This window comes from Lepidochelys olivacea (assembly GCF_965140295.1).
Source record: "Lepidochelys olivacea isolate rLepOli2 genome assembly, chromosome: 1".
In the NCBI taxonomy this organism is placed as follows: Eukaryota; Metazoa; Chordata; order Testudines; family Cheloniidae; genus Lepidochelys; species Lepidochelys olivacea.
In genome coordinates this window covers 298,868,617-298,894,351 of record NC_140411.1, presented here as the reverse complement: position 1 = coordinate 298,894,351, position 25,735 = coordinate 298,868,617, and the positions used below count along the sequence as shown (strand labels likewise).

Sequence of the window (25,735 nt, the reverse complement as noted above, 5' to 3'; positions counted from 1 at the left end):
TCCTTTCACTTTACTAAAGGAGACTTTGATTTGTAGTGAGAGGTTTTAGTAGTCTGAGCAGAATACCAGAACCAGAAGTTTAAATTTGGTAGTGAAGATAAGTCATGTTAAAATATGAATTCACAATCCCATTACTTGTGGTCAGCACTGTTTCACACAACTGGCCACTGTAGACAAGGACGAGGTTGTGTTCAGCACTGTCAGTAATAAGAAACCCTGTGCCCAATACCATATACCCATGACTTCCTGAATGATACTGAACTGATCATGTACTAGTTGTTTAAACTCCATTTTGAACTATTAATCTGGGAAAGTCAAGACCACACTGATACCCTGTGGCCTCAGAAAAAGTCAACCTCTCTTGCTTAGTTGTTCCATCCGCAAAATACAGAAGATAAACTCACTCATTTCACAAGGTTATGTGGACTAGTTAATTTTACAAAGCCCTTTGCAGATAGCATTATAAGTGTCAAGTGCTATTTCTATGTAGGTAACTGCTGTCCTTGATAACGTTAAGACTTACAAAGTGCACCAATAAATGCCAGAGTTATATAATTCCAAAAAGAGGACAAGACTTTAGCGGGGGAGGAAAGTAGCAGAGCCTTGTTTCCTTTCAGACCAAAGTACTTGGGGGAACAGCTCCAGTTCTACTCATTTTTCTATGCATTGGAATTTTTAAAAAAAAGTAATACATTCACTTCAAAGCTTACACCCTCTACCTCCAGTTCCTTTATGGGTAAGAAGTAGGTTGAAACAGCTCTTGGGAGAGAGTGAAGGAAAGAGAGGTTCTTCCCTTAGCTGGCAAATTGAAATTGAAAAACTAAAAGAAAAGGGCAGGGTTGCTATCAATATGTTAGTTTTAGGAAGGGCAAGGAAGAAGCACCACAAACCTCACATGCCCACATAGATATAAATTACCATTTAAACCTACATTCATTGGAAGGTTGGGATAATTAACATGGAGGAGATGCATTCCAGATACCAAAAACATTATTCATAAATTGAACCAGATTGTGACCATTATGTTTCTGAAGGTTTGATGTTAAACTGAAGTATCTGAAAACTAAAAATACAATCAGTACTTGTAGAACTATTTTAGCTATTATGTGTTTATAAATTATTTTCCCAACCCTCTTAAGAGTCCGTAAATTGGTTTGCGAATTAAAACTGCAACAGATTAGAGCTAAAACATTTTTGCAGTTGTACTCATTCTTTAAAGTAACAGGCTTCAAAATGGTTACATATCTTAAGATGAGCTTGTTGAAACTTTGAGAAAGGATACTACATGACATCTACAGAATAAAGCAAGTTTGTTTTTAAGATTTACAAGCACTCCCTCATTAATAAAGCTTCACAATCTACAAAGAGAAAAATCTTTCACTAGTGGCTTCATAATTATTAGCCATGTAAAAGAAAAATGTGATTAAAAAAGTTAGACAGATATACACTAGTGAAACTTATTGTCATCTACGGTCACTTAATAATAGGAAGAGTTCTTAGGAGTGAAGAGTCCATATCCCTAATTATAAATCCATTGTTACATAAAATATTAAAATTCACATCCTAGAGAAAGGATATTAGAGAATTGTTAAATCCAAGTGTGAAACTAATCCTTATGTTAGGATTTCCAGCTCACTGAGTAAGTTCTATGGTCACCGCTGATCAGATAGAAGAGGTCATGATTTGTGAGCTCAGTAAGACACATATTTCCTTTCCCAACCCCTGCTGTTTAACTCTGTCCTGCAGGGCAAATTGTTTAACAACTTTTTTGTTAAACTGCTTGTTAACAAGGCTATAGGGAACACAAGATGCATATCACATGCATCCATTCACAATATACTGCAATTGCAGCCCAAAGGGTTAAGACTAGGCGTTAAATAAGCAAGTGAATGGGATTATGTACTGTACTTTATGCATCCGATGAAGTGAGCTGTAGCTCACGAAAACTTATGCTCAAATAAATTGGTTGGTCTCTAAGGTGCCACTGGTACTCCTTTTCTTTCTACCTCATATGATAATTCACCCTAAAGAGGAGCAGAGTCTGTAGTAGAAATACAACCAAAAAACATTCCAATAACGGTATAAGCATTACCAGAAAAACCCACTTTACTGCTGCAACTAGAGTAATTTGTTTTCCTGCTTCCCCATTAAAAATAACTTAATTTTTGAAATCTAGCAAAACGTTTGATACCAGATTTGGCACCCAGTAAAAGAAATTTGGACCCAGTTCCAAATATTACAACTTAAGTGTTAGGCGTTATCAGGACTTAGCCACAGCTGCTTCAGAGGTTTACCTTATTTACATATACAGAATATCTAGTGAACTATCAAAGAAACAGTACTGTACTTTATTAAAGATATACAGCAAAATTCAAAGACTGCTACAGTGTATTTATTGCTAATTACATATTGATTGGCCTTAGAGTAAATCAAGCTGATGTGTTTTCTACATTTTCTAAATAATGCCTAATCTAAGTATGTACACCAACCAACAGCAGAGTTGAGTAATTACCACACACACATACTGACACACATGCCAAAATAAAGAATTTTTCACACTGGAAATTTGGCATTACTTTCTTTCATGATTTCAGACTGTTTTATTTTCATGAATAATGCCTTCTGAAATTGCAAAGACAGACTGCTTAAATTTAACAAAAGGAGGAAACACTATAAAGCATTGTCCTTGCCAAAATGTCTGATTTGGGTTATTTTATTTGGCTCCATATAAAAACAAACTGCATGCTGTGGTTATACAAGAATCAATAGTTTAGGAAGCACTGTTCTAATAAGATCTTTATTTTCCATAATGGGGTACACAGATTTTAAAAGTGAGAGAAAGAAATCTAGCCCTTTACAGTCTATTGATTTTTTTAAAAAATTTCTATTTTAAACGACTGTAGGAAACAGCAGCCAGACTTTACTCCAATGTACACATATACTCAGGTTTCACCCCATCACCTGTTGGCTCCTGAACAACACTGTTCTTTGTTAAAGCTTACAGCACTCATTGGAAACAAGTTTCCAGAGAAAATACTTCAAGAAAGTGTTCAAGAAGTCACAAGTTGTAAAAACAAAATTCCACACATAGCCCAGTTTATTCTGACACAGATTAATGAGGAAAATTTAAATATACATACATGCACATTTTTAAAAGGTCATCTTATCTGTCAAGTGTTCTGAAGAAGAAATCAGCTGAAGAAGAATTCTGAAGAACTGACATTGATTGTTCCTGCACATTATCATGTTTTTTAAAAACGATAAAAGGGGATTAACAATTGCAGGCTAAAACCATGAGTGTACTTGCACTTCATGGCAACAAGCATGTATAGCAAACAAGAGGCAAGACCCCTCTCAATACTCAACTCTAAATACCAGACACACTGCCAAAAGAAATCCTCTCTTAAACCTATTATTTCAAGGCCAAGTCATTGTGGAGACTAGTTTAAAACGATCATTTTAATCTTAGAGAGACCACCTGCATTTCAGGCAGGCCTTGTGTCCCAGGGCCAGCTGACAACAAAAGTGCACATGTAACTACTCACCAGTGGGAGGTTTGTTGAGTGAATAGGATCAAATGTGATGCCATCTCGTATGTCAAGTAGCACAGGAGACGTCTGTGAACAGTTAGAGCAAACGCAGCTCAAACAGACCTGGCTTTCTTAGCTCACAGCAGCAGTAATAAGGTATCAACATCCAATTAACCTCCCTTGCAGCCAAGCCCTAACGGTTAAGTGGCTACAACAAGCGGCACGTTACCTCTTTTAAAAGGGGAGCCCTGGCGCAAGCTGCAGCGGGAGGCGAAGCTCCCCAGCTCCGACCCCTGCAGACTCGGCGCTCGCTGCTTCCCCTGGCCACTTGCAATTGCTATTTTAAACTAAGTCCCCTTCCGCCACTCCCACCCTCCACTGCTTCAAACGCCAAGAAACAGGACACAGTAGCCGGCAGATCGCAAACGGCAGCCGCGACAGCCCATAGAATCATAGACTATCGGGTTGGAAGGGACCTCAGGAGGTCATCTCGTCCAACCCCCTGCTCAAAGCAGGACTAATCCCCAATTTTTGCCCCAGATCCCTAAATGGCCCCCTCAAGGATTGAACTCACAACCTTGGGTTTAGCAGGCCAATGCTCAAACCACTGAGCTATCCCTCCCCCAGGCTGGGGCCGCCAGCTCCCGTGCCGCCGGCCAGGGCAGAGCGAGCGCCCAGCCCCAGCGGGCCGGGGAGCGAGTTGCTGGGGACTGCAGCCCGGGGACGGGCGCTGGGGTCGCAGCTCCCAGCCAGGCTTGTGAGCCAGAAGCGGGCTCTTGGGGGCTCCCGCGCCGCCGGGCCCTGGGGAGACGGAGCGCGGTGCCCTGCTGTCCCCGGGGAGAGCGGCTCCCTTGTCCCATCGCGGGGCGATGGAAACTGGGGGGGTCCCTCGGGAGAATCGCCCCCGCCCCAGGGGCTGCGCGTCCCGCGGCTGCCAGAGCATCCCCGCAGCCGGGCGGAGAAGCCGCCGCGCCGACCTGCAGGCTCCTTACCTTCGACTCCCACCCGGCGGGCGGCCCCGGGCTCTACGGGCAGGGCTGGGGCAGCGGCCAGTGCAGCCGGGGCAGCGGCCCCCAGCCTCGCGCTGCTGCTTTCCCCACCTCAGCAGGCCTGCAGTGCCCGGCAGCGCCGCCCGCACACTACCTGCGCCTCCCTCCGCCTGAGGCGACACGGGCGGCCGGGCGGGCACCCCCTCCCCTCCCGCCAGGTTGCAGAGACAGGACAGAGCAGCCTCCCGAGCACAAGCCCTGCCCCTCCCCAAATGCGCTGGTAGTTCTTAAACACAGCCCTCAGTCAGCCTCCCCCCAGCCTCCCCGCACATCCCTCAAGTCAGCCTCCCCCCAGCTCCCTGGAGCCCCCAGCCCTCAGGCAGCTTCCTCAGAGCCCCCCGAGTCCGCCTCCCCCCAGCTCCCTGGAGCCCTCAGCCTCCTCCTCAGCCAGCTTCCTCAGAGCCCCCACTCCCCCCCACACCCCCTCAGGCAGCCACACAGCCCAGTCTCCCCCAACACACAGAGCCCCCCAGCCTCCTCAAAGACCCCCGGCTTCCTTACAGTCCACCAGCCACCCCCCCGCCCAACACACACACACAGCCCCTAACCGCCCGCCTCCCCAACACACCCACCTCAAGAAGCTCCTTACTCCTCCCGGAGGCTGTTTACAACATCCTCCAACATAAACACTAGCTCCCGTCAGCAGTCCCCCTAGACCGCATACCCCCCCCCCCCCCCACACAGAGATGTTCTCATTAACCCCCCACTTCAGTGGTGCACAGCGCATCGAGAGGAGGAACCAGCCCTTACCAATACAGCATCAAGCCTACAGCTGTTGGAGGAGGCAGAAGGCACCAGAACAAGGGCCTCTTCTTTTTTTGGCAGGCAGTGCTCAGAATCATCCTTCCCTTTCATTCCTACCGCTGGCTAAGAAGATGCACGTTCATTTTGGGAAGGAACCTGTACAAGGCAAAAAGGTTCCCTCAGCCAACTATCTACTCCAGGGACTGAATATTTTTAGAAGTAATAAAAGCTTAAGTCACAGTACTGAGTACATATATTATCCCACCCCCCCTTGCTTCCCTAATGCTATTTGTGCTTGTAATAGATCTCCCACCACACCCCCCATTGTGTGGAAAGCCTTCCTGCCTATACATTAGAGTGTACTAAGATCTGACCTCTGTTCAGTCTATAATTCCTCCAACATTAATCGTTAGACTGTCCACTTCCAGGAACTGTCAGTCATCTGTGATCCTATATAAACTACAAGTTACTACAAACTAGAAGTGTTACTTGAGAAATCCCTTATCTTCCATTTCATGAGCTCCAGGGAGCCCAATCAGTTCTACAAGCACTGAAGCAAACATTTTAAAACGCCTGTGTAAACTTCCCTTTTCGTTCCAGCACACCACTCTCGGAATATGGGAGGCCGCCGTCCTTAACAATCATCTCAAAACTTGCCCATAACAATGAAGTCAGCCCACTGGGCCAGAATTTAATAAGTTTCTGACCATTTTGAAGAGGTCCTTAACATAAATAAAGTCAGATAAGCCTGATGAAGAGAGCTATTTTGTGTCACTCCATGAGACAGAGAAAGGAACAATGCCAGGTAAAAGTCTGTGTACTTAAATCAAACAGGATAGTGGAAGGTGTCAAAAGTGAGCTACAATTAGTAGTAAGAAAAGGAGTACTTGTGGCACCTTAGAGAGTAACGAATTTAGTCTCTAAGGTGCCACAAGTACTCCTTTTCTTTTTGCGAATATAGACTAACAGGGCTGCTACTCTGAAACCTGACAATTAGTAGTAATACACTAGCAAAATTCAAAGCAGCCCCATGAATAGTATTATACAAATGTGACAAATATTTTATATAGGATTTAATACAAAAAATCCCTTCATTAAATACATCACTAAACCGTTTGAAGCAAGAGGAAAGAATTTCAGAGTAGTAGAGTCAATGTTTTCATGTGCAAGACTGAAAGGTGTACTATGGCATCATAATGAATCTGGATATTGTATATATTTGCATAATTACAAAAATAAATTAAGAACTCTTTAATAGCTACAGTATATAATCTAAAATAATTTATTTTATACACATTAGATATCAGTACCTAGGAACTATGGCCAACAGTAGACTGTAAATACTGCTTTACATACAAAGGTAACACTATCAGAATACAAATCTATACATACATGTAGTATTTATAGTTGCTGTAGTATCTGAGTCATATGAAGTCTCTGCATTTATAAAGTGCTGGTGGACAAACAGCAATGTAAGGTAGAATGTCAATTTTTAAAAAAAAAAATGTTACCCAAGAACAATTTCTCTCTCACAGGGCATAGTTAAGGAGATTAGTTGCACATATGGTTCTGCACCCAACTGAACAGAAAAGGCCCTATCGTAAAGCTTAACATTTAAAAATACACAAACATGTTGCTGTAAACAGTTTGGTGAAATGAATAGCTCAGTGGTAAAACTCGAATAGTTTCTCTCTCTCCAGTGCCAAGTACAGATGAGGAAAAATTTAGTATTTATTAGAGGGCAGAGATACCAGAGGCTTATGGCTTTAGGTGTAGAGTCTATTTAGAAAAGATTTAGCCTTGGTCAGACAATAGTGTTTGTCATGCAGACATGCTTGGCTAGCAGCCAATGTTGATTCCATCTTTGACAATAAATATTCAAAAAGGGAGGAACCACTAACATAGCTGTCGCTTTTACTTCACTCTGCATTTTTAAAAGGTGTAGCCTTTCCTCCAGCTTGAAATAAACTGGCTTTTGCGCCTTCCCTCCCACATTTGACTTCAAAGGCTGACAGGCAGTTTCCTCTACAGAACTGTGAATTTAACCGTGAACACCTAGGTCATATTTCCTTTTTCCTATTCCTAACTGTTCTTTGCTTTCCTAGGGAAATAATTATCAAAGATAATTTATTAGTACTTTATCTCTAGGTCAAAGGCATAAATGCCTCTTGTTCTGAATGAAACTATGTAGCATTTTTATAGAGATGTCTAGTTTTGGACAGGTCACAACATTAATCAGACATGCACTCCTTTCTCCTAAAGCTTGGCATAGATGCATATTCTCCAGTAGTAAAGCATCTAACATGAAATTATAATTATATGAGGCCGATCACTTCTAAAACTTTTGTTTAAAATCAACTATACACTAGCTAACTAGATACGGCTTCATGATTATCCAATTATGTACAGCATTCAACTATTTATATGGAGGGTGGAAGTGTCAACTACTGTGGAACATTCACAGTTACTTGTTTGTTACATTTTCCACAGCATTGTTAACTTTACAGGCTATTGCATATGAGATAGTAACGAAGTAGTTAGCAGACAGTTAATACTGCCTACAAAAATTAAATTTGAATGAGACAGACTATATCCACAGGGTGCTAAGAGGAGTCAATCTTGTCTGAAAGGCATTGTTATTGTCAAGGGCAAACACATTCAGAAAAGGAAAGGCATGAGTCATAACTGGGCCCCTCAAGGGCTGCCTTTTGTTTCAGTCAGCGGGAAGACTGGTGTGGATTGCTTTTTGGGTGACTGCTAAGAAGAAAGAAAAGGAGTACTAGTGGCACCTTAGAGACTAACCAATTTATTTGAGCATAAGCTTTCGTGAGCTACAGCTCACTTCAATGGATACTGTAGCTCATGAAAGCTTATGCTCAAATAAATTGGTTAGTCTCTAAGGTGCCACTAGTACTCTCTTTTGGGGGGGGAATACAGACTAACACGGCCTCTACTCTGCAACCAACTGCAACCATTTTCCCACATCTCCAACCTGTATTTAGACTTCATTTTATGAGGTGAAAAAGACTGCTTTAAAATTATCTATTCATGGTATAGAGCCAATCATTCAAAAATAAATTTGTTTGTGGAAAGGGGTCAGATACATGAACTGTGTTCAGAAATGGAAAATATTAAACCTCTTTTTTACATGGGAAATAGGATGCAATTTCATGCATGAAGTTAAGCTACTTATTGCTACTGGCTGGGTAACATTAAGACAAATCAACATTTTAGTCATGAATTCTGAAATGAGAATATCCAATATCGTATGCCAGGGCATACATACACTGCAACATGGAACAGGAAGAAACTTTTCCCCTTCCATGAAAACACTATGGAATAGTTGATTAATAATGATCGGGCATTAGCAGACCACAAGGATATGAAACTTGATGGATCAACGGTTTGGTCCATTACATCAAATCTTATCACAAATCAACAGCATTAGAAATCACGGATGAAAAATATGTGATCTCTATTACAAAAAATAGGTTAATATTGCTTCACAAGACATGCAGTCAGACATTAAAATTCCCTTTGCAGTTTGAAAGGAGCTTTCTCTATTTAAACTCTAGTAGAGTGACTAACTTGATCAATCTTTTAATTCTTTATCACCATTCTAAATCCAATGGAAGCACATAAATCTCTTAAAAAGACATACGCCTGAGAGAAACATTACAGATTCATACAATGCTGAGTAACAGGTGTGGTGGTGATGGCATGGCCAGAAACAGCAAAGAGGACCAGTATTGTCTGTAGTGACATCATTATAAATGGCAGACCCAGATACCCAATGGATCCACAATATGATACCTATGAGAAGAAATATAAAATATTCATCTACTCATCTATGTCTAGTTATCACAACACCTACCTGATAACCAGCCCCAAGTCTGGTAGGATAGGTACTGTTCTGCTCTGTTCTCCTTTTACTCCCCTGTCATTGGCTCTACTTGTTCTGATTAGGTGGACCACTGCACCTGTACAGAACCATTCTGAAGTCAAGGGGATTCAACAGAGGGGTACACCTGCACAGAGTTGTGAGACCTGGCCATTACTGGGAGGGGGGAATTGCAATATCTCTGGTATATCAACTAGTCAACTTCCCATGCCTAAATCCAACTTCATTTGCATGAAGTAATTCTATTGGTAATAAACACCATGATTTTTTAACTGTTTTTTTTTATGAAGTCACAATAATTTTTTTAAATTAAAAAGTCAAATATGGCATGTATTCATCCAGATTTTGTCAATTTCAGTGTTTTTATTTGTTGAGTTGAATAATCTCCCTCTGGTGGTCAACTGAGCATCTCTACCAATTCTATTAATCATTCATTAAAAACTGAAACGTCGGAAATACCTTTTATTCTCCCTGACCTCCCCCGATGCATTATTTTTGCTGTTGAATATTAACAATCCATGTCTTTTCTATCCCTTTTGCTTGGAAACTTCTATGGAAAACTAGAGAACTAATAAGACAAACTCTCTGAAGCAGGGATTGTCGCTCACTATGGGTAGGTCTACACTGGAAAAAGCTACAGCACTGAGAGATGTAGGGCTTGTCTACACTAAAGGCATGGCTACACTTGCGAGTTAGAGCACATTAAAACAGCCCCGGGTGCCCTAACTCATGACCTGTCCACACGCCAGGTCTGGCCCCTCACCTTGGGCAGTCAAGAGCCTGGCCTTGCTGTGTGAGTGGCTCCCAGCCAGCAGGTCCTCTTGCCTGTAAGGGACTCACCGCCCAGCAGCCAGGCGCCATCATGTGGCTGGGTAGGGCTGCTGGCCGTGGGGGAGGCTCTCGGGGGTCACATTCCAGGGGTCTGTCCTGCTCCCCAGAATGGTTCCACCTTCAATCAGTCACTGCAGCCCACTACCTGCAGGGGCCCAGCACATCTCCCTGGGACCGAGCCACCAGGGACTGGTGCAGAGGTTGGACCAGTCTCGGCTGGTGGAGGGGGGGCAGCACGGAGGACTCGGCCAGGCCCCACCCAGCAAGTGGGTCCCGTGGGAGATCAGCTTGGGCAGGCCCAACTCCAGCCTGGCTGATCGTGCTGCTCCTGAGGGGCGGACCAGCAATAGCCACACTGCCGGCTCAGCCTGGTGGACACGGTCACCTCCCATTGGGGCTGGTGAGTGTAGTGGGGGGCACTGGGTGGTGGTGGTTGTGGTGGTATGCAGAGCGCTGTGCAGTTGTGGTGGGGAGTCTGTGGGGGATGTCTCTGGGCAGGGGGCTGTTGGGCATAGGTGTTGGTGGGGAGTCTGTTGGGGGGCACTGGGCTGGGAGGCAGTGTGTAAACAGGGCTGTAAACAGGAGTCTGAGTGGGAATACTGTTGGAGGAGAAAGTTTTTGTATTTGTATTATTTGTATGTGTAGAGGCTTGTAGGGGCTTTGTGCTGGGAGAGAAGCTGAGCCCCGATTAGGGGGCGGGGCTTCTCTGAGTAGGGGTCCTATAAAGGTAGCCAGCCAGTCAGGCAGCAGCACAGACAGCTGCAGTGGCCCAGGAGCCAGCAAACAGAGCTGTAAACAGGGGAGTTTGTATTGCGGTGCTCGTTTGGGGTTTGTTTTTGCTGTGGGTGGTGGTGTTTTGGTGTGGTTTGTGTTCCCCAGATTAACAGGATTTAGGTGGGAAGGCTATGACAGAGACAGAGGCAGCAGTGGGAGTGACCCATGTAGTGGAAGATGCAATGAAGATGACTGGATGTGGAAGCTGCGGTATGTACATGATCCTGGAGGGGGTACCGGGAAAGAGTTTCATCTGCATGAAGTGCTGTCTGACAGAGCTGATGGAAGAGAAGATCCGAGGATTGGAGATGCAAGTGGAAAGTCTGGTTGAGTTTAGAAGGGGGTTCAAGTGGATTATGGAGCAAAGACATGAGGCAGCTGAAGGGAAAAACTCAGACTGGCAGATGGAAGCAGGAATGAAGAATTCCGAGGGAGACTGCTGGGTGAAGAAAATGGACAGTGGAAGCATGTGACTAAAAGAACCAGGCAGAGCAAAAGACAGGCTAGTGAAGGAGAAATAGAGCTCAAGAACAGGTTTGCAGAGTTGGAAAATGAAGAAGGGGCTCAGCAGGTGGTCACTGAAGGTGAAAGGGCAAGAAAGAAGAGAAGAGCAACTAGCCCTATAGGAAAAGGGGAAGAGTCAATGGAGACTACACCAAATATGAGCCCCAGGAGGATACAGGATGGCTTGAAGAGGATTACAAGGGAGAATAGGAATGGAAAGAATTTACAGCCAGAGGGAACAGGGGATAGACCGGAGAATCGCACCATCACCAGGAAAAGGCAGGCCTACGTGATCAGGGACTCCTTACTGAGAAGAATAGACAGGCCTGTAACCAGAGTTGATCCAGACAATAGAAAGGTGTGCTGTCTTCCAGGTGCTAAGATACGGGATGTGGACCTGAAGTTGAAAAGGATCCTAAAGGGAGCGGGAAAGAATCCACTGATTGTCCTTCATGTGGGAACAAATGATACCGGTAGATTCTCACTGGAACGTATCAACGGAGACTATGCCAGGGTGGGGAAGACACTTAAGGAAATCGAGGCTCAGGTATAAATCTTCAGTGGGATTCTGTCTGTTCCTAGAGAAGGGAAACAAAGATGTGACAAGATTATGACTATCAACAGATGGCTTAGGCAGTGGTGCTATAAGGAGGGCTTTGGGATGTATGACTGCTGGGATGCATTTATGGACAGAGGACAGTTCTCTTGGGATGGACTTCATCTGAGTAGGGAAGGAAATAGACTTCTAGGATGGAGGCTGAGACAACTGATTAAGAGAGCTTTAAACTAGGAATTTGGGGGAGATGGTTGGGAGATGTCCAGGTAATCTCCACACCGGATTTTAGCATTGAGAGGGAAGAAAACAAAGTAAGAAAGGATACAGCCATGGGTAGGAGAATGGACATAAGGAGGAAGGGCAGTGTGGATACCAGTCTAATAGGTCATACTGGCTGTAGAATGGCCTTGCTCACATTCTTTACCCGATTACGCACGGACAAACAGCAAAAATTAAGATGTTTGCACACCAATGCGAGGAGCCTAGGTAACGAAATGGAGCTACTGGTGCAGGAAGTGAAACCAGATATTATAGGGATAACAGAAACATGGTGGAATAGTAGTCATGACTGGACTACAGGTATTGAAGGGTATGTGCTGTTTAGGAAAGACAGAAATAAAGGTAAAAGTTGGTGGAGTAGTACTGTATATCAATGATGAGGTAGAATGTAAAGAAATAAGATGCAATGGAATGGATAAGACAGAGTCCGTCTGGACAAAAATCACATTGGGGAAGAAAACTACTAGAGTCTCCCCTGTGATAGTGCTTGGGGTGTGCTATAGACGGCCGGCATCTAATTTGGATATGGATAGAGCCCTCTTAATGTTTTTAATAAAGTAAATACTGATGGAAACTGTGTGATCATGGGAGACTAACTTCCCAGATATACACTGGAGAACAAGTGCTAGTAATAATAATAGGGCTCAGATTTTCCTAGATGCGATAGCTAATGGATTCCTTCATCAAGAAGTTGCTGAACCAACAAGAGGGGATGCCATTTTAGATTTGATTTGGTGAGTAGTGAGGACCTCATAGAAGAAATAGCTGTATGGGACAACCTGGGTTCAAGTGATCATGAGCTAATTCAGTTCAAACTGAACAGAAGGATAAACAAAAATAAATCTGCGACTAGGGTTTTTGATTTCAGAAGGGCTGACTTTCAAAAATTAAGGAAATTAGTTAGGGAAGTGGACTGGATTGAAGAATTTAAGGATCTAGAGGCAGAGGAGGCCCAGGATTACTTCAAGTCAAGCTGCAGAAGCTATCAGAAACCTGCATCCCAAGAAAGGGGAAAAAATTCATTGGCAGGAGTTGTAGACCAAGCTGGATGAGCAAGCAAAGCTACCTTATTGAGGTCAGAACATGTAGGGATAAAGTGAGAAAGGCTAAAAGTCAAGTAGAGTTGGACCTTGCAAAGGGAATTAAAACCAATAGTAAAAGGTTCTATAGCCATATAAATAAGAAGAAAACAAAGAAAGAAGAAGTGGGACCGTTAAACACTAAAGATGGAGTGGAGGTTAAGGATAATCTAGGCATGGCCTAATATCTAAACAAATACTTTGCCTCAGTCTTTAATGAGGATCTTAGGGATAATGGTAACATGACAAATGGGAATGAGGATATGGAGGTAGATATTACCATATCTGAGGTAGAAGTGAAACTCGAACAGCTTAATGGGACTAAATCGGTGGGCCTGGATATCTTCATCCAAGAATATTAAAGGAATCGGCACATGAAATTGCAAGCCCATTAGCAAGACTTTTTAATGAATCTGTAAACTCAGGAGTTGTACTGCATGACTGGAGAATTGCTAACACAGTTCCTATTTTTAAGAAAGGGGCAAAAAGTGATCCAGGTAACTACAGGCCTGTTAGTTTGACATCTGTAGTATGCAAGGGCTTGGAAAAAATTTTGAAGGAGAAAGTAGTTAAGGACATTGAGGTCAATGGTAAATGGGACAAAATACAACATAGTTTTACAAAAGGTAGATCGTGCCACCAACCTGATCTCCTTCTTTGAGAAAGTAACAGATTTTTTAGACAAAGGAAATGCAGTGGATCTAATTTACCTAGATTTCAGTAAGGCGTTTGATATGGTGCCACATGGGGAATTATTAGTTAAATTGGAAAAGATGGGGATCACTATGAAAATTGAAAGGTGGATAAGGAATTGGTTAAAAGGGAGACTACAGCAGGTCATACTGAAAGGTAAACTGTCAGGCTTGAGGTTGCCAGTGGAGTTCCTCAGGGATCGGTTTTGGGACCAATCTTATTTAATCTTTTTATTACTGACCTCGGCACAAAAAGTGGGAGTGTTCTAATAAAGTTTGTGGATGATACAAAGCTGGGAGGTATTGCTAATTTAGAGAAGGACCAGGATATCATACAGGAGGATCTGGATGACCTTGTAAACTGGAGTTCTAATAGGATGAAATTTAATAGTGAGAAGTGTAAGGTCATGCATTTAGGGATTAATAACAAGAATTTTAGTTATAAGCTGGGGATGCATCAATTTGAAGTAACGGAGAAGGACCTTGGAGTATTGGTTGATCATAGGATGACTATGAGCCGCCAATGTGATATGACCGTGAAAAAAGCTAATGCACTCTTGGGATGCATCAGGAGAGGTACTTCCAATAGAGATGTGGAGGCGTCAGTGCCCTGTATAATGGTACTAGTGAGACCTCATATGGAATACTGTGTGCAGTTCTGGTCTCCCATGTTTAAGAAGGATGAATTCAAACTGGATCAGGTACAGAGAAGGGCTACTAGGATGATCTGAGGAATGGAAAATCTGTTTTATGAAAGGAGACTCAAGAAGCTTGGCTTGTTTAGCCTAACCAAAAGAAGGTTGAGGGGAGATATGATTGCTCTCTATAAATATATCAGAGGAATAAATACCAGAGAGGGAGAGGAATTATTTAAGCTCAGTACCAATGTGGACACAAGAACAAATGGATATAAACTGGCCATCAGGAAGTTTAGACTTGAAATTAGATGAAGGTTTCTAACCATCAGAGGAGTGAAGTTCTGGAATAGCCTTCCAAGGGAAGCAGGGGGGGGCAAAAGACCTATCTGGTTTCAAGATTAAACTCGATAAGTTTATGGAGGAGATGGTATGATGGGATAACATGATTTTGGCAATTAAATGATCTTTAAATATTCATGGTAAATAGGCCCAATGGCCTGTGATGGGATGTTAAATAGGGTGGGATCTGAGTTACTACAGAGAATTCTTTCCTGGGTATCTTGCTGGTGAATCTTGCCCACATGCTCAGGGTTCAGCTGATCGCCATATTTGGGGTTGGGAAGGAATTTTCCTCCAGGGCAGATTGGCAGAGGCCCTGGGGGTTTTTCGCCTTCCTCTGTAGCATGGGGCACGGGTCACTTGCTGGAGGATTCTCTGTACCTTGAAGTCTTTAAACCATGATTTGAGGACTTCAATAGCTCAGACATAGGTGAGATGTTTATTGCAGGAGTGGGTGGGTGAGATTCTGTGGCCTGCATTGTGTAGGAGGTCAGACTAGATGATCATAATGATCCCTTCTGACCTTAATGTCTATGAGTGATGCAGTGTATGTCTGGTGGCTGCTGGTTTCTAAAGTGTGCCCTCACTCTGGGCTGGGCAGAGCAGTGCCATCCCCGTCGTGCTATGTCTCATTTCCCCTGACTGGTGCCTCGCTCCAGGGACTGACCACTCCTGACCCCCGCGCCATGCCCCATTGCCCTTGTGGGGGCCCATAAATATGTTTGGCACTGGGCCCAAAAAAGGTTAATCCAGCCCTGTCCATGCCAGGGTTCCTGGGGGCTATAGTCAGAGAAGTCCCTGAAAGTGTGAGGGTAAGAGGCCTGCCAGAGCCACTAGATGGATGGTTATAGCTTCTGGAGGCCCACACAGATCCCTGGGGATCTGCCAGGTTTGGAAAACAGCAGGCTTGATAGGCTTTGCTATGAGGAGCAAAGAGGATGATGCAGGGAGGTTTTCCTCAAGCGAGTCCTCACAGAAATTTCTTCTAGAGCCCCATCATGACTTGAGGTGTTCTCTCTCCCATGGGAATAAGTTGGGCCTCCAAGGGTATGTTTACACTGAAGTTGGAAATGTGATTGCAGTTCAGATACGCATATCTGCGCTAGCTTTAGTCTACCTAGCACAGTTAAAATAGCAGTGAAGATGTGGCAGCAATGGCCCCGGCACAGACGAGCAACACAAGTACATACCTAGGATTCTGATCAGATTTGTACGTTCCCCCACGGGAGCCACGGCACACATCTTCAGTGCTATTTTTAGTAGCACTAGCTAGATTAAAGCTAGCACCGGTATGCGTACCTCAGCTACAGTCACATCTGTGACTGTGGTGTAGACATACCATGAGTATAGTTTCTTCTGAAAAGTTTCCATGGGCCATATTTATAAAGGCATTTAGACTTTAATGGTAGTTAGGTTCCTAACCTGCTTTCGGATTTGTAAATCCCACTAGGTGCCTAACTGCATTTTTAGGCGTCTCCGCATATAATTTTATAAGTCTGGCCCTTGTTCTTGTCTACACTAACAATTTCCCCACCGTCAGTCTAGCACAGTGGGTTTCAACTTCTTTCACTTGAAATTGCAGACCCCTAAAAAATTTCAAATGGAGGTGCAGACCCCTTTGGAAATCTTAGACGTAATCTGCAGATCCGCGCGGGTTGGACCACAGATTGAAAACCACTACCTAGCACAAGTGCAGTTCTATTGGTGGTAGTGAGGGGGGTACAGGTATTTTAACAACTATACCCTAAACTGTATCTTTGTCTGTACTAGCACTTCCCCGTTGCCACCATCGGCAAAGCTAGACCAGTGGGATGAAAAGTGCTGAAAATTCCCAATGCAGACGTGTCCTTTAACTTTCAGTTTTCACCGTCTGCACCCCTGCCAAGTGTCACTCATCTGGAATGACAGCCACACATTTGGCTCTGCTATCATGCTCACTCAGGCCAAATGAAGTATCTTTAATTCCAGGGCTACAGGCAGAGATCAATATTTCCCCTTCCGTTCTTCCCTCCCTTAGCAACTCCTGAGGAATAATCAAGACTTCCTCCTTTCTCTCTTCTCTATCCAAAAACAATTGGGGAGCATTCATTATTTATTATGGTAGTGCTTATGGCAAACCAAGAATGGGGCTCTATTGTGCTAGACCAGAGGTGGGCAAACTACAGCCCACGGGCCACATCCAGCCTGTGGGACCATCCTGCCCACCCCCTGAGCTCCCGGCCGGGGAGGCTAGCTCCCACCGCCTCCCCCCGCAGCCTCACCTCACCTCACCGCGCGCCAGTGCTCTGGGTGGCATGGCTGGCTCTGGCTGGGCCACGCGGCTGTGGGCTCCTGCCACTCTGAGCGGCATGGTAAGGGTGGGGGGGTTGGATAAGGGGCAGGAGGCCCTGGGGGGCAGTCAAGCAACAGGGAGCGATTGGATAGGCGTGGGAGTCCCGGGAGGGGGGGAGGAGGCCTGTCAGGGGGCAGGGGTGTGCATAGGGGTTGGGGCAATCAGCGGACAGGGAGCAGGGGGTTTGGATGGGGGTGGGGTCTTGAGTGTGGTTAGGGTTGGGGGTCCCAGAAGGGGGCAGTTAGGGGACAAGGAGCAGGGGGGGTTGGATGGGTCGGGGGTTCTGAGGGGGGCAATCAGGGGGCAGATAGGGGGTAGGGGCCAGGCTGTTTAGGGGGGGCACAGTCTTCCCTACCTGGGCCACCATATATAGTTTCACAACCCCCAATGTGGCCCTCGGGCCAAAAAAAGTTTACTCACCTCTGTGCTAGACACTAGGACTATGTCTACATTAGCACTTTTGTCGGTAAAACTTATGTCTCTCAGGGGTGTGGAAAAAACCACACGCCTGACTGACATAACTTACACTGACAAAAGCACAGGTGTGGAAAGCGCTTTGTCAGCAGGAGACATAGAACAGCAGCACAATCCACAATCCTGAGATACCTGTGGAGTGAGGCAGACAGAACCAGAGCTATTGGATAAATTCAAAGAGAGAAAGGACTGAGCAGGAGACTGGACCATTGTGGGAAGAGAGCCAATGTACGAGGGGTAGGTAGAAGAGAAAGGATTAGGTGATAGGCAAAGAAACAATGGTGAAAATAAAATACAGATGGAAAAGAGACCAAGAGAGAGGAGGAAAAAAGGAGAAAAGAAAACAATGCAGGTACAAATGGAGAAGGATAGTTTTGTGCTAACACAAAGGACTCTGAAGGTCCAAATCGGAGGACACCAGTATCTATATGGTGCCTCCTGGATTCTATTTTTCTGCTCTGAATATTAGCATTAGTTTATTAACAGATAAGCTAAATCAGAAAATAATCTTGCTCACTTATTGTGCTTACATCCACAATACCATCGCTTGTAGAGTATAGAGAATGTGGCAGTTATGCATCTAATCAGACGCATCGGTAGAATGCTTTTTGATACAATCATGTTTGAATTTGAACACAGTTACAACTAGCACCGGCCCAGTGAAATCAAATACCTCTGTTCTGAAATATATGTACAAAGGATAGCTGTCTTAAAAGTTGTTTTTGAACTTTAATTTATTCCTTTCATTTACTGTATATCTAGTATAGTATTGGTACAGATGTTAGACCATGATTCTGCTCTGAAGTAACAAGGAAAGAAATTAAAATGTGTTAGAGCATTTTGTTAGTGGATTTGGCCGGACTTTGGTCTTGAACTGACAGGACTCTTAAAGCATCTTTATAGTAATTGCTAACCCCTAAAGATTTTGATTAAGATTGTAACCTGATTTTTAACATGATTGACTCCACATGGCTGATGTCCACACACAACATGAGTAACTGAGTGAGTATAGTACTGTGTAGGCCTTGATCACGAACAGCTATACCACGACTGACTTGTTTCTAACCAGATTCTAACACAATTGTTTGGTTCTGAGGTTTGTTTGCTTGGTTGGTTGTGTAGAAGGGACTGTCTAATCAAGTGCATTGTAATACATGCACCACAATGCTTTGCCTGTGGCACCAGCAGAAGCAGTTGTGCAACATGGAAGATTGTGGACACCATTGTTTGCTTATCTATGTACTTTTAACTTCTCTATTATGCCAGAGAAAAGTCTGCTTTGTGGATGCAATGAATCATGTTAGCTTTATGTATGTCAAATGCCTAGTTACAGAAATTCTGCTCTTAGACCTTGTATACATGTCACAATTGAATCAATTTAGCCAAATTGGTTTAGAAACTGATTTAGTTAACCATTAGTGCAACTTCCTTCAGATAAAATCAGTACTACACTCTTAAACCAAAACTAGAGCATCTACACTATATCATTTTCTCAACCAATTTTAATTAGATCAGGACAATTTTCTTGTGTAAATAATGACTCAGTTATACTTAGGCATGCCTGTTACAGGCCATGTAGCTGAATAGGCACACCTGAGGCCAGAATTTAAAGACAATGTAGTTACAATGAGAACAGAGTTTGACCTGGAAGATGTCTATTACTGATGATACACAAGTCAGAAAGAAGACAACCCAGTTTTAAATTCTAGGCTGGAATGCAGGGATGGCAGTGACAGTCATCTTTTTGCTTAAAGTAGGCAAATTTACTCTGGCGATCAATGAGACCCAACCATCATGGAACTCTCCTGTTTTCACAGAGTCATTTTTCAGAGACCCACATGCTAAATTTGTATATAAGTGCACCAAGTTCCAACACAACTCATACAGAAGAGACAACAGTTTAGGAGAACTGTTAATTTGGTTTGCAATCTAGGTGAGGTAATATATTTTATTGGACCAATTTCTGTAGGTGAGACAAGCTGTGTATGAAATGAGCTGTAGCTCACGAAAGCTTATGCTCAAATAAATTGGTTAGTCTCTAAGGTGCCACAAGTATTCCTTTTCTTTAAGCTCAAAAGCTTGTCTCTCACCAACAGAAGTTGGTCCAATAAAAGATATTACCTCACCTACTTTGCCTCTCTCTTATCCTGAGACTGACATGGCTACAACAACACTGCATCCACTTTGGTTTACTAAATTCATCTCACATGCCATCCTGAAGGCAGACAGTGATGTAATGTCGACATTAATAAATTGCTGGTCTATCAGGATAAACATACATTATACTTTGTTAACTTTCATTTGGACAGCAAAGTAGCAGGGGCAGAAGAGATACCAACAGATTTATGAGCTGTCAAGACCCAGTGCTGGTCAACCCTACCAAAATGCATCACAAAAAAGAGATACTGTTTCAATCTTTGCAAAGGAAGATCAATAGCTAAATGGCTATTAGTCTCCCATATATTACAGGCACCTAAGTCTGAAGACAGTCTACTTCCTGTTGAATAACAACAAAACATCTCTCTCAAAGCCAGACATTATTTCCACTTCAATAGACGCTCACTACTCTGTTTACTAGGCTTGCTTATTTGGCAGGCCAGGCCATGCTCCCTCTGTCAAAACTATTTCTGTCGTTCTCAGCTTTTCTAAAATTTCCTCTTCTACTTATACAGAAACGTCATATGTGATACAGGAACTGGAAGAAATTCTGTTTCCAGACACTTATGTTATCATCAATCAGAGATGTAACATAGTTCAAATCTGATTTTGTTTTACTACAGGTATGTTTTTAAGTTGTGGGTTTAAAAAAAAAAAATTTTTTTTAATGGCAATGGGTTTAGTCCATTTCTTCAAATTCAGCTGAGGCTTATCCTTGAAAGGTAGAAATGAGGAAAAAGCTCCCTTACTAAGGCCTTGTCTACACTACAGAGTTTTGTTGACAAAAGTTATGTCAACACTCAAAAGGTGCTATAATTAAAATTGGTATTGCATGTTCACACTCACTCCCTCTGTCAGGAAAACATGTCCACACTTGGGGCACTAGCATCGACTGCGTGAGCAGTGCACTGTGGGTACCTATCCCATAGTCCAGCTCAACACCGCTAGGCCTTGTGGGAAGGCAGAGTGGATCGTGGCGCATCTTGGGACCAGGCTTAATGTCCCATGGTGCATTGCTTTCTGTCCCAGCATTCCATGGGCTTCCGGCTTTCTTTCTCAGTATTTTTCAATGGCCCTTGTTTGTGAGAAGGGATGGATCCCGCACTGCTCTCCTATGCTCTGTTAACTGTCATGAAGGCATCATGGATCGCAGTGCAGGTAATTGCAAAGTTCCTAACTGAAGACGACCCCCAGTTGCCTGACATACTGTGTGATATGCATAAGAGCAACTGTAGATTGCTTTTGGCATTCACAGAACAGCTGCAGAGGGTGGACCATTGCTTCTGGGCTCAGGAAACAAGCACTGAATTGTTGGATTGTATCATCGTGCAGGTGTGGGATGATGAGCAGTGGCTACAGAACTTTTGGATGTGGAAAGCCACCTTCCTGGAACTGTGTGCGGAGCTCACTCCAGCACTGCGGGACAAGGACACCAGAATGAGAGCTGCCCTATTGGTAGAGAAGCGTGTCGCAATCACTGTGTGGAAGCTGGCTACACCAGACTGCTTCAAGTTGGTCGTGAATCAATTTGGAGTGGAAAAGTCGACCACTGGAGTTTCATTAATGCAAGTGTACAGGGCAATTAATCGACTCCTGCTACGGACGACCGTGACTCTTGGAAATGTGCATGAAATAGTGGATGGCTTTGCAGAACTGTGGAAGGCAATAGATGGCACACATATTCCAATTTTGGCAAAAGACCATCTTGTGATGGAGTACATCAATAGGAAGTTTCTCCATGGTGTTGCAGGCACTTGTGGATCATCGTGGGCGTTTCTCTGACATCAACGTGGGGTGGTCCGGGAAGGTGCATGATGCATGCATCTTCAGGAACACTGGCCTATATAGAAAGCTACAAGCAGGGACTTTCTTTTCAGACCAGAAGATTACAGTGGGGGATGTTGAAATGCCCATAGCGATCCTGGAAGACCCCAGCGTACCCCTTACAGCCATGACTCACGAAAACCTACATGGGAACCTGGACAGCAGTAAGGAGTGGTTTAACAACAGGATAAGTAAGTGCCAGAGGACAGTGGAACGTTCCTTTGGCAGATTAAAGGTGTGCTGGCCATGTCTTTATGGCAGATTAGACCTGAATGAAGATAATATTCCCATGGTCATAGCCGCGTGTTGTACATTGTATAATCTTTGTGAAGCTAAGACTGAAAGGTTTGCTCAGGGGTGGAGTATTGAGGCAGACCGCTTGGCTACTGATTTTGAGCTATCAGAGGGGCCCAGAGGGGGGTAATTCGAATCAGGAAGGCTTTGCAGCAACACTTTGAAAATGTGAACCAGTAATGCGTATCTCTGTATTAGTGCTGCAATCTTACATTACATGTAGTTTTCCTAGGTAGAAATGGAGACATTTGGGGCGTTACATTCCAGTAAGCAAATGATTAAACTGCCTGTGTATGTATTGGTAGTGCCGGCTATCTCAGTTTGTAGGAAACAAATAAAGATGAGTTACCCTTCCAAAACTTTGCTTATATTGCACAACAACACATACACACATACACACACACACACAGATGCTTAGTGGGAAAGGAGGTACCAGGGAAGAGCAGACTTTCAGAGATGTATGTAGGTCCAGCTATCATTTTGAAAGTTGTCCAAGGAGATGGAGTGAAGGGGAAACCAAGAAGTCCTGGAACGTGGAAAGGAATGTGTGGGCGGAGTTGGGGGGCATGGAAAAGAGTTCTGAATGTGCTCTAGGGGAGGGCGGGCACGCATCTGCTCAGTCTGCAGCATTATTAAGGACTTCAGCATCTGCGTTTGCTCCTCCATGACTTTAGTCATCCGCTCAGTAGTGTCCTTAAACTCCTGATTTCCATTTCTGTCCTGCCTTTTGGCTTCCCTCCACTCCTTGTGTTCTCTTTTCTCTGCATTGGAAAAATGCAGTACCTCCCGGAACATGTCTTCTTATCTGGTGGAGATATTCGGCCAGTGTGGGTGGCGTGTTCCTGAAGGCCACATCTGCTGAAGCAGAGGGACCAATGCACAGAAACACGATCGGTATGTTCACACACAGCATTGAAACATTTCAGTAAAATATACCTTTTGTAACGATAACAATCACTTTCTTACTGGACCTTGGCAAGCACACATCTCTGTGAACACCCAAAGCATGGTGAGTGTTGGCTGGGGGTGGGAGCGCTCTACATGGAGAAAACAGCAAGCACTCTGCAAGGGTTGTGGTGCAGCTGACTAGGGGAGAAAATCTAAAATTCTCCCACACTTTTCCACAGGCGGGGGCGAGGGGGGTGGTCATTGTAGCAGATATCTTGCTCCTGAGGGTAAGCAGGGAAGCAGGGGGACATTTACTACACGCTTGTAGCTTCTGCCCTAGTCCCTATGCCACTTTGGTCCCTGCACAAGTGATTGCTGAATGGCATGGGAAAGTTTCCTACAATGGGGGAAGGAACAAAACAGTTCTGCCAAGGAACCTTTGGCAAAGGATTACCGAATACCTCCAGGAAACTTTCCTAGAGATCTCTTTGGAGGATTCCTGTGAGATCTCAGGATGCATCTACACCCTGTTCCCCCATACTGATTAGATACACAGAGAAATGTCCAGCACACAGAAACACAGCCAGGCTTCTACACTTCTATACCGTGAACCCACCCCTGCACTACACAAACCACAGCCACTTACCAGGCATCTCCTCTCCTGCTTCTTGCTTGCCGGAGAGCAGCTGCTGAGACTGGCTAGACACCTCCGGAGTGGTGAACAGTTCCTTGCTCCCTGCCCCACCAAGCGACCCCGCCGGGAGCTCCACATCATCGTCTAACTCCACCTCTTCATCAACGACTTTGTCCTCTGGGTTAGGCCCTCTTTCCGCCTCCTCCAGGCCCGCTGAAGTATCCAAGGGGCTCTTGGCGGTAGAGGTGGGGTCGCCACCGTGGTTAGCATCCAGCTCCTTATAGGACCAGCAGGTCTTAGGTGCAGCATCATAGTGATGGTTTGCCTCCTTTGCCTTATGGTATGTCTGCTCCTTTATCTTCACTCTGCACTGCAGTGTGTCCTGATCACAGACCTTTTCGCACAAGCCTCGAGAAATTGCTCATAGGTATCAAAATTCCTATGGCTCAAGCACAGCTGGGACTGCACAGCCTCCTCTCCCCGTATACTGAGCAACTCCAGCAGCTCCGCAGTGGTCCAAGTGGGAGAGCGTTTGCCGCAATAACCCACCATGGTCACCTGGGAAAATGCGATAAGACCTCTCCACGCCAAGCAAACATGAAATGGAATTTCAAAAATTCCCAAGGGTTCGAAGAGAGAGGGGCAGATGGTTGTTTACCTGGCTGCAGGGTAGGTGGTTCAAACTGCTGACCAGAGCGGTCACTGTGCGCATTGTGGGACACCTCCTAGAGGCCAATTAAAGTGATAAAATCAAGCGTGGTGTCTACACGGGCACTTTGTCGACAAAAATTTTATGCAAAAAGCCTTATGTCTCTCTTCAGAGTGATTTTATTTTGTCACCAAAATAGAGCATTTTTGCTACCAAAAGTCACATCGCAGTGTGTATGCTATCCAGTCTTTTGTCAATAAAAGCTTCCTTTTGTCGACAAAACTTTGTAGCCTAGACAAGGCCTAAAAGAATCCACTGTAGACATTACTCTACAACCTGGTACCTTGCCCCAAAATGCTGTCATATTTGTTCCCAATAACACTTATAAAAAGAGACCTTACTTTAAGTCATCCCCACTCCAAAAAACAAATGCCACCCACATATATAGGCATTTAAGAAAAGTTTTAAATCATGTTTATGAAGACAAATTTCAGCTTGTTACCACTGTTATGCATTTTTCATGATAGGTTTGAGCTGCTGAACAAGATTCAATGTGAAAGTGTTGATTTATTTTGTGTTTGTATTTTCCTTCCTGAGATCATAGAATCATAGAAGATTAGGATTGGAAGAGACCTCAGGGGTTCATCTAGTCCAACCCCCTGCTCAAAGCAGAACCAACACCAACTAAATCATCCCAGCCAGGGCTTTGTCAAGCCAGGCCTTAAAAACCTCTAAGGATGGCGATTCCACCACCTCCCTAGGTAACCCATTCCAGTGCTTCACCACCCTCCTAGCAAAATAGTGTTTCCTAACAGCCAACCTAGACCTCCCCCACTGCAACATGAGACCATTGCTCCTTGTTCTGTCATCTGCCACCACTAAGAACAGCCTAGCTCCATCTTCTTTGGAATCCCCCTTCAGGTAGTTGAAGGCTGCTATCAAATCCCCCCTCACTCTTCTCTTCTGCAGACTAAACAATCCCAGGGCACTTGACTTAGCCTCTCCTTGACTAGTTTCCCTCTGCTAGACTCTCTCCAATTCGTCCATATCCTTTCTATAGTGTGGGGACTAAAACTGGATGCAATATTCCAGATGTGGCCTCACCAGGGCTGAATAGAGGGGAATAATCACTTCCCTCGATCTGCTGGCAGTGCTCCTACTAATGCAGCCCAATATGCCGTTAGCCTTCTTAGCAACAAGGGCACACTGCTGACTCATATCCAGCTTCTCATCCGCTGTAATCCACAGGTCCTTTTCTGCAGAACTGCTGCTTATCCAGTCAGTCCCCAGTGTGTAGTGGTGCATAGGACACTTCTGTCCTCAGTGCACTTGTCCTTGTTGAACCTCATCAGATTTCTTTTGGCCCAATCCTACAATTTGTCCAGTCACTCTGGACCCTCCAGCATATCTATCTCTCCCCCCAGTTTAATGTCATCTGTGAACTTGCTGAGGGTGCAATCTATCCCATCATCCAGATCATTAATAAAAATGTTGAACAAAACCGGCCCCAGGACCGACCCCTAGGGCACTCTGCTTGATATTGGCTACCAACTAGACATTGAGCCGT

General features: G+C 44.3%; 1 protein-coding gene across 5 annotated transcripts in view; it reads right to left on the bottom strand.

Moving 5' to 3' along the window:
• The window catches only part of PRICKLE1 (prickle planar cell polarity protein 1), a 109,361-nt gene that overhangs the window by 13,404 nt on the left and 70,222 nt on the right, over positions 1 to 25,735 (bottom strand). Inside the window, exons 2-3 of one of the 5 annotated variants that reach the window (XM_084617386.1) lie at positions 5,330 to 5,479; positions 3,546 to 3,617 (exon numbers count right to left, since the gene is read on the bottom strand). The exons of 2 other annotated variants lie outside the window; for them this stretch is intronic. The gene's annotated coding sequence lies outside the window, so the exon portion shown is untranslated. Of the gene's footprint in view, positions 1 to 3,545; positions 3,618 to 4,522; positions 4,700 to 5,329; positions 5,480 to 25,735 lie in introns of those variants that run through there. 2 more of the 5 variants (XM_084617388.1, XM_084617387.1) reach the window with 2 other exon arrangements.